The sequence below is a fragment of the Quercus lobata genome, chromosome 7 (assembly GCF_001633185.2).
Source record: "Quercus lobata isolate SW786 chromosome 7, ValleyOak3.0 Primary Assembly, whole genome shotgun sequence".
Taxonomy (NCBI): domain Eukaryota; kingdom Viridiplantae; phylum Streptophyta; class Magnoliopsida; order Fagales; family Fagaceae; genus Quercus; species Quercus lobata.
Window position 1 is genome coordinate 21,930,111 of NC_044910.1, and position 10,787 is coordinate 21,940,897.

Here is a 10,787-nt window from a genome sequence, read left to right on the forward strand (position 1 = left end):
GTTGACGCCTGGCCTTGACCAACTAAGCTTAAAGACCGCTGCCACCGTGCCTTCGTTCGACCACTTGCTGTGGCAACAGCTCCCGTTCGATGTGTGATGTGGTGCATGCGCGTGCTTCGCGCAAAGCTTCGGGTGCTCTCTCTCTCTCTGTGGAGGAAGGTAGGTCTACCTTTGGCGTTATGGCAAGAATTTGGGCCAAATTTTAGATGATTACCAAAGGTAAGTGGAGTCGTCTCCAATCATTGGGTTTTTTAAGGTGTGATTGGTTACCTGTTTCGAGTTGATTTTATTACCAATCCTAGGCTAAGAAAAAGGGCATTTTTCCTAATCTAATGTGAATGGCCAAAAATTTTGATTCTTAGGTCTGGAAGTTTGGTTATGTGTGGAGAAGGTGTTAGGCACCCCACAATGCCTGTCCAATGACAGTCCTTTATTTTGATAAAACCTTAATTTTTGGAAATTGGCAGTAAAAACATGACTTTGGTATTGACTTTCGAGGCTTTGCATGCATGGGGGCTTTAAGGTTTGACTTTTGAATGGATGTGGTCCCAATCTATGCTTTCCTAAGGCATTCGAGCAAAGTGCCAAATTTCTACGACAAAAATCTGGCGACAAGTCACCTTACTTTTGTAGCAGAAATTAGGCATCGCTTGCCTTAGGTGACACGGACTGTGACAATCACACCAGAGGGGATGAGTAGGTATATATATACATACATCATGCATAATGTAAGAACACAGAATAGAAAAGTAAATGCTTACATCCTTAGAGCATGGCCCAAAACATAGGTGCAGGAAAATAAACAGGGGTCACCATACTCTAGAGATGAGGACGAATGGTATATGGCATGATATACCTAATATAAACCATCTAAGAGAGAAAGGGAGGATGAAGGAAGGGGTTTGAAAGAGTACATAACCAAAAGGGAAACGCTAAACTCCTATATTTACTAAACCTAGCTGTTTGGCCAGTATCTACATGCTCGCTTCCTCACCCTTTTTGCTTACGCCTGGGAGACCGTGCCTAGCTCCATGCATCCTCGCTCCATGTGTATACATGCAAAGGCAAAGACAAGAAACCAGTAGACAAGCGATGGAAAAAGAGATGCAAAGAGTATATGAAAGAGGCATAAAGCAAATAAGCATGATAAACATGGCAAGCATAGTAGGAAAGCAAGCAAATGAGCAAAAAGGTAAACAAGCAAGAAAGCAAACAAAAGGTGGTGTCTGCAAAGGACAAATGTAGGTTTGGATCGGATGTCCATAGCTTCATTGTGTTGAAGCATGGACAACACACTAGCAAGCAAGACTCATACATGGACATGTAAGCAAGTGTGTAAAGATGCAAAGAAAGCCAACGGGTGGCATAAACAAGCATGGTAAGCCCATCATCGCACGGAGCAGAAAAGGGGAAAGGTATGCACGAAGCAACTGGCATTGTGGCGATGCGTCCCAAGTGGTTACATCCAAACAGGGCCTCATGGTGACGCCCATGAGGCCCTGTTTGGATGTAACCACACAACCATATGCCCGCTAAAGGTGTCAAGTGTGGCAAAGCCTAGAAAAACAAAGGCTAACACAAGCATAAAGCATAGAAGCAAGCAAGCATAGACATGCAAATAGGGCTAATCCAAACCCTTTGATATGGGCCAAGGGGCATGGACGATGACAAAGACCACAGGGTCTAGATCGGGCCCAAACCAATAGGCCAAAATACAAGAAAGAAAGATAAAGCGACAAAAGGGCTACAATAGCACATGACATGACAAACATATCCTAGGTCTAGGCATACGAACGTGGCATGGAGTGCACAAGCACATGGAATATAGAGAAAAGCATGTAAAGAATGTAAATCCAAGCACATAGGCATGTGAGAATATAGATCTAGACATATAGGCATAGAAACATGCACGTAAACATATAGAAGTTTAGTGCAAAGACATGGTAGAACATGGATCCAAGCATATAGACATGTATAGATACGGATCTAAGCACAAAACATGGCAAAAGGCACATAAACACATGGATCCAAGCAAAGCATAGCCAACAACGCCATACAAGCATGTGAGAAAATAACCCTAATCATCAACCTAGAACCAAAAAAAGGCATAAAACATGGGAAAACATGGCACAAAACCCTAAGCATGTAGATCTAAACATATAAGCATGTAAAAATGTAGATCTAAGCATGAAACATGGCATAAGACATAAAAAGCATAGAGATTTAAGCTAGAGACACAAACAAAACAAGAAACATGCTAGAAAAGCAATAAATCGTGTTATTAAGGCATAAAAGCAAAATAAAAACTAGAAAAAGATTTAGAAGGTTAGGGGTGTGGGTGATGGGTAGAAAAGCTACATCCACACCCCTAAACCTCAGATCCAAAGTGTAGAACCAAGGAAAGGAAGATTGGGTATAAGAACAATACCTTGTGTTTTTGGTGAAGAGAGAAGAATTAAGAAACTTTGTTGTGTTTTTTAGAGTTTGAAAGAGAGAAAAAATGTGTAGAGAGGTTGGGCAGAAGGTGAATTTAGAGAGAAAAAAAAAAGAAAAAAAGTGTGTCCTCTCGGGTTTGGGGGTGCTTAGGGCTATTTATAGCCCCAAGCGCGAATTTTGAGGCGACGGCCAACCTCAAAGGGCCTCAAAAAGTGTGGATCTGGGTACCCCTGGAAAGATCTTGACTTCCGTTTCCGAAAAGGTATGGATCTTGAAAATCCAACGGTCGAATCAAAAGTTATGGTTCGTGATATCTCGGCCGTTCTAACTCCAATTTCAATCCATGAATAGTCGTTGGAATGAGGAATTAATCATCTACGCAATGGCATCTATTTCAACCCGTTTTGACAGTCGGGTCAAAATTAGGGTTTTTTGGCCCACCTGAGATCGACTTCGGGTCAAACTTGGTCAAAAATCTCAAAGAAGCTCAAGTTTGATATAAAACTGTGAAAAATGTTGTTTCATGAGAGTTTGAACCACGTTTGACCTTTGGTCAAACCTAAGGTTGACTAGGGGCATTTTGGTCATTTTAGCGAAAATGCACTTCGAGCGCTCCAATGCCCAAACAGGTTGTGCCAAGTCGTTCTAGATGTTCTCATGGCCCCGTAGAGAGAAAATGATATTTTTGGATTTTTCAATCTGGCACACAAATTGAGGACGGACAAAATACGATATCAACGGAACCAAACATGCCCTAAATCACTCGTTCTCATTACTCATGAGTCTCACGTGTATTAGATACATGGCATACAAAATGCATGGATCAAATTTTCTCTAATTTTCCTTTTTAGGAAGTGGGTGCATTCAATTAGTCCGATAAATTCTGGTTAAGTTTCTTTTCTGAGAAAAAAAAAAAAATTCCAGCAAAAGATAAAGAGTTTGAAATAAATTTGAATGCTTTGTCTTTGACTCCCGCTATTTAAAATAAAAGATAAATAAAATAAATAAAAACCCACCTTGTTAGGGGTATAAGGATTATCGAGGGGGCATCAACATGAGCTAAAATATAAACAACGAACAAGATGTCCCCACTCTCCACAGTAATGCTGGTATAGGGGGTATTATTAAACCACATAGCTTTCTTCAATGCAATAAGTGAAATTTGATAATAAAAACTATCATTCACCCCACCAGCTCATGTCTGGTTTCTTCATCAAAGACAAAAAGGGCATCCTCGAAATCCTATGTTGGGATTTGGAGACATGTTTTCTGGGTAATACTACAAACAAATAGCACAATCAGCCAAGTAACAGGACACATCTATTCATTTAGTAAAGCTTAGAGCAACCTACATCTGTAAAGTTTTGGGAGGATTTTAATTTTACATTTACATCGGCAGTATTTTAGTCATATTTTTGCTAAGTGCCACATAAGATTGTCACATATGTTTAATACGTCTAATAAAATAATGTCACATCATTTTATTATGCCACATGTCATCATTTTATTAGATGAAATAAACATATGTGGCAAGTTTATGTATCACTTAATAGAAAATATGAACAAAGAAGTTGTTGATACAAGTGAAATATAGTTTCAATGGGTAAAATCTATATTTTTGAAATTCCAAGGTGTAAAATCCAAAGACTCCTAAACTTTATGAGAGTACTTTGCACTTTAACCTTACGTAAATATAATTTTCATATTTTTGGACTATTTAGCAAATTGATTTTTTAACACAAGAATGCATTTTGCCCATAAATTTTGAGGTAATAGGAATTTGAAAGAATTTGATAAATTTCAGGTAAAGTTTTCCAAGTGTAATTCATTGTATTTTTTAGTTAAATTCAAGTATATAGTTGAATTAAATTTAAATGTTTTTAAAAATATGACGTTATTTATGTTCCATTAATTAAAGTAATTATATATTTAATTCTTTTTGAGAAAAAACTATATATTTAAATTTAATTAAGAAGTTTAATGCACCACAAGTGATGAATGTATCTAAATTTGAAGCTAAAGAATTTAATATGAACTATGCAATCAAAGTTTTTTCCTTTTTTTTTTTGAGAATTTATAAAAGTTTTTTTTTTTTTAAACTTTATAAAAGAATTTATAACTATGCAATCAAAGTGTGTAATATAAAAGAATTTATTGGTACCATAGAATAATTATTCCGAGGCACTCGAAGTTTGATGCGTTTGACTGCCATAATCGATGCATGAAAAGGCTTGACGACCAATGGGTGGACTCAATACTTACGGACCACAAAAATAAACAGGAATTATTGTTTTTTTTTTTTTTTTTTAATATACTAGCGTGGGTTCCAAAAACTGATTGGTGTCTTGGTCTAATGATAAAGAACTATTGTGGGTGCTGCCTCTTTAATGAGAAAATTAATACAGATTTTTTTTTTTTTTGTTGAAAAAGTATGAAATCATGTACTTAAATTTAAAATAGCTATTTGAATATCTATTTACTATTACAATTTCTTAGAACCTATTTACTAAATGTAATATCTAATTACCAAAAATGGTACAAAGAATGAATGCATGTCATCATCTTTCCATAATATTTAAATTTTTGCAATGAATGATGATATATGCTAAAATTTTTTTTGAAGATCTTCATCAAATTAAATATTTGTAACCATCTACATTGAAGATTTTGTTATTCGTACTTCATTCTTTATCATCTTATTTAATGAGTCTAACTATGATGTTTAGCTTACTTATTTTTAATGAACACCCTTTTAAGTAGAAAAAGAAATTAAAAAAAGAACAAAATAACAAAATATATCTATCATCAAAGTTTTTATTAGATAAAATTATAAGTCTAGAAGATTTAAATCTTATAAATTAGTGTTTGTAAGGACACAATTCTTTGGCGGCCTAATAAGGATGTTGGGCTCGCGCATGAAAGACCCCTCACAATATGATTTGTAGAGAGTGGGCTTGAAAAGCTAGCCGTTGGCCACGGGGCGAGGCCCGGTCCTGGTTTTAGAGGAATTCGTGTAGAAAAAGGATTTGGGCTTGAACATTTAAGCCCTACGGCGTCGCATCCCATGGGATGGGTCTCCTCGGACTTGATCCGAGGACCCTTAAGGTCTTACCCCGATTACCCGACGATGGGTTTTTCCTGTGATCTCAGGTGTTGTTCCGGTGTTCTCCCCATGTAGTCTCTCTTTTCTAGAGGTGGGATGGAGTCCCCCTTCTAGGTACACTTACTTTTTCTTTTATACTAGCTTACGTCCGCTGTCCTTCGTCCACGTGTAGGGCCAACCTTTATTAGACCGATATTTGTCCCATCAGTCTAATCCCAGAATTGTGGGGGATGGTTGATAAAGCTGAAGAATACGGCTCTGTTAGGTGCAGAGCCTTATCTGGGAAGGGTAGTGTTGGGATAACTCTCCCAAGATATTTTAGATCTCATTCTAGATTTATTCCTTTATCTTTTTCCTTTATCCTCTTTTTTTTTACCCCTATCCTCAATGGGGCTTTGGGTCTGCCGAGGACGAAACTGTACTCGGCTGCATCTCCGGGCCATTCCCTTTTTCGGCTTGGGCCTTTAGACTCCCCACGAGCAAGTGGGCCTGGCCCATAAATTATTGGGCCCCACAGTGTTTTTTAGGTAACAAATAGAACACCATATATCATCATTCCAACTTTCTAAGCATGACTACTAGTCTACCAAATAATATTCAAAATACAAGACGAAATTTTTTGGGACATTAAAATTTAGTAGGAGTATTTTAGACATTGCACAATGGAATATTTTAGGAATTATAAGATTTCGTTGGGGTTTAACTAAAAGAGTAACAATAGGAGTATATGCTCATTAACAAAATATAAAGGAGGAAATTATTCAACTTTAGTTTAGGGGGAAATGAAACTACCCCAAATATAAAGGAGGAAAGTGCTACTTTGTCAATTTGTGTGTGTATGTGTGTAAAACAATGTGTTTTTTTTTTTTTTTTTTTTTTTTTTTTTTTTTTTTTTTTTTTTTAACTTGAAACAATGTGTTAAAAAAAAAAAAAATCAACCTAAAAAAACTATGCATAAAACAATGAATTTTGATTCAACAAATTGACTAAACCAAAAAAGAAGTCTAGGAACACAATAAAATGTCATGATATTTTTACAATACCTTTATTTCTAGCTATGATGGGTTCTGGTATGATATTTTATTATTTTATTTTAGAGAAATGCTACATCAACAACATTTTCATAATAAATATTAGGTTGTAAATTGATACTGATTTTAAATTGGGCTAACCACTTTTAACCATGTATTTTTTTAAAATAACAAATAAAAAGCCAATTGAAGAAAATTGTACCTAAAACAATGAATTTTGGCTCACCAAATTTGACTAAACAAAAAAAGAAGCCTAGGAACACAACAAAGTGTCACCAAAAAAAAAAAAAAAAAAAATCCTAGGAACACAACAAAATGTTACAACATTTTTGCAATATTTTTTATTTCCAGCTATGGTAGGTCTCAGTTTGATATTTTTATTTTATTTTTTACATCTACAGCATTTTCACAACAAATCTTCAGTGAAATATTATTACTAGTTTTAAAATTATGCATAAAAAAATAATAAATAAATAAACACAAGAAAATTGTTTGTGAAACCATGAATTTTGGCTCACCTAATTTGACTATACTAAAAAAGAAGTCTAAGAATACAAAAAATATCACAACATTTTCATGATACCTTCATTTTTAGGATCCAAATAGATTTTCTTTTTTTCTTTTTTTTTTGAGAGAGAAATGTTACACCCATAACATTTTTAGAACAAATTTTAAATGATAAGTTGTTATTGGTTTTAAACTAGGCCCACTATTGATATCAATTTTTTATCCATCAAAAATACCTTGCCACATAAAATTTGTTGTGAAATTATTGTGAAAATGTTGTGGACATAGCATTACTCCTTAAACTTTAAAATCAAGCAATTTTTCCCTTAATATTTTGGAAAATAGCACATATGTCATATTGTTCCTCTTTCAGTTAAACTCTAATGAAAGCTTATGATTCTTAAAATATTTATTGTGTAATGTCTAAAATACTCCCATTAAATTTTAACATTTGAAAAATTTTCTTCACATATTTTGAGTTTTAGATGGTAGTAATTCTCAATTTCTAATTTTATTATTTTATTTTGATCTTTAAAAAATTGACACTTCAATAATTGTGAAAATATTATAAGAATGCGTTGTGTCAGTGTAACTTTGTATACACATATAAATATTTAAAAGAAAAGACAAAAAGAGCACAAGCAAAACCAGCATACTGTTAATAAAAAAATAAAAAATAAAAAGCCAATGAACAGTGCAGATTGTCAAATAATTGTGAAAATATTGTAAGAATTTATTAAGTCTAGTAATTGTATATGCATATATAAATAATAAATATTTAAAAGAAAAGACAAAAATGCACAAACAAAACTAGCGAGAAAAAAAAAACTGATGAATCATGCGGGTTGAACAAACCAAATGCACTGTACAAAACTACTGTTTGTGCATTCGCTCTTTTTATATATACTAGTTAGGGCAGCACGTGCTAGCCATGGAAAAAAAAGTAGTGATTAGGATCCATTCTAAATTTTATTTGTATCACAAAATAAAAATATAAATCATTTGATTTTTAAAATACATAGATATTTAGATTAATCAAAAGAGACATTAATTTAAGGATTTTGATAATTATGTCATAAAAAGTTAATTTCATTCGTATAAGACTGTGACAGATCCCAATTCAATATTTTATTATTTTATTTTGATCTATAATTTACACCTCATTAGTTATGAATATATTGTAATAACAACGATATGTTACGACATTTTTAGTTGTGCTAGATCTCGGTATGATATTTTATTATTTTATTTTAATTTATTTTGACTCATAAGGAATTGACACATGCGTCACAACATTTTCACAATATCTCTATGTATTCTTTGTACTTAATTACAATGTAAATTTATATTGTAGACACAAAAAAAATTGTCAAATTTTGTACACATTTACAAAATTTGTACAATATTTACCATTTTTTGTGCAAATGTGTATAATATTAACCACTTTTATGTATTGACAATGTAAACTTGCATTGCAAGTACAAAGTAAACATATAAAGATCTTAAAAAAACAAAAAACAAAAACAAAGCTCAACCAACTGGCATACTTGAAGGGGAAAAAAAAAAGTGCACCTCACTAATTGAATAAACCAATAAAACACTATTCATGAGCCTTTGGCTTCTTTCATATAGTTAAAAGATATGCCAACTTACATGAATATTTAAAAGAAAAAAAAACCGATAATTGGAAAAAATAAATAAATAAATAAATAAAACTTTAGGCACTATAAAAATTAATATTAAAATGTTGTAGACTTAGTATTTTTTTTTATTTGATCTATAAAAAACTGAGATATCAACAATTGTGAAAATATTGTGATAAAAATAAGTGTTGTAACATTTTCTCAAAAAAATTTATTTTAGTTGTGGTTGGTCATAGTCTCATATTTTATTATTTTATTTCGACTTGTAAGAAATTGACACGTCAATAATTGTGAAAATATTGTGAAATTTGTTGTGTCAATATAACAATATATATACTAGCTTACATAAATATTTAAAAAAAAAAAACTGATTACTAAAAAAAAAAAATTAGGCACTGTATCTACCGTGTCAGTTGAATAAACCAAAAGCACTACACAATAAGTGTTGTAACATATTCGCAAAACATTTATTTTTAGTTGTGGTTGGTCACAGTCTCATATTTTATTATTTTATTTCGACTTGTAAGAAATAGACACGTTAATAATTGTGAAATTTGTTGTGTTAGTATAATAATATATATACCAGCATACATAAATATTTAAAAGAAAAAAAAAACCTTTAGATACTGTAACTACAGTACCAGTTGAATAAAGCAAAAACACTGCACAATAAGTGTTGTAACATTTTCTCAAAACATTTATTTTTAGTTGTGGTTGGTCACAGTCTCATATTTTATTATTTTATTTCGACTTGTAAGAAATTGACACGTCAATAATTGTAAAAATATTGTGAAATTTGTTATGTCAGTATAACAATATATATACCAGCTTACATAAATATTAAAAAAAAAACACACACACACACACACAGATTACTAAAAAAAAAAAAAAACTTTAGGCACTGTAGTTAACTAAACCAAAAGCACTATAGCTTCCTTGTATACACGGTAAAGCAAAAGCACTACACAATAAGTGTTGTAACATTTTCTCAAAACATTTATTTTTAATTGTGGTTGGTCACAGTCTCATATTTTATTATTTTATTTCGACTTGTGAACTTGACACATCAATAATTGTGAAAATATTGTGAAATTTGTTATGTCAGTATAACAATATATATATATATATATATATATATATACTAGCTTACATAAATATTTAAAAGAAGAAAAAAAAAACACAAACCGATTTAAAAAAAAAAAAAAAAAAACTTTAGGCATTGTAGCTATAGTGCCGGTCAATAATTATAAAAATATTGTGAAATTTGTTGCGTCAGTATAAAAATATATATATCAGCTTACATAAATATTTAAAAAAAAAAAAAAACCTTTAGAGACTGTAACTCTAGTGCCGGTTAACTAAACCAAAAGCACTGTATATAAGAGAAAAAAGAAAAGACAAAAAAACAAAAAGCACCCAAAAAAAAAAAAAAACAACACACAAAACCAAAGCACTGTTGCCGCTACAGTGCTTACACGGTGTAAACACACTGAGTGCACAGTGCACAGTGCCAAAGCACTGTAACGGCATGGCCGCTTTTTATATAAAGATATAGAAATAGAAGAAGAATAAGAATTTAACCGTTTGTAGTACAAAAATCTTAGTGACGCTCGTAATTATAAATGTGTTGGTAACACTTTGATTAGTTTGGGTTGAGTGAGGCTACATTTGCCATGAGCCCAAGACATTTTCGGATGCCTTTCTAGCTACAATTATGGCATTTTGACCGGTTATTTGTAGCACTTAGTAGCTAGCTATTTGTAGGTAATATGCATTACTTAAGGAGAAAAGATATCATGAATTTTTTTTTTTTTTTTTTCCCAATACCTTCATTTTTAGGATTTGAATAGATTTTTTTTTAGAGAAATGCTTCACCCATAATATTTTTAGAACAAATTTTAAATGATAAGTTGTTATTGGTTTTAAACTGAGCCCACTATTGATATCACTTTTTTATCCATCAAAAATACCTTGCCACATAAAATTTGTTGTGAAATTATTATAAAAATGTTATGGACATAGCATTACTCCTTAAACTTTAAAATCAAGCAATTTTTCCCTTAATAT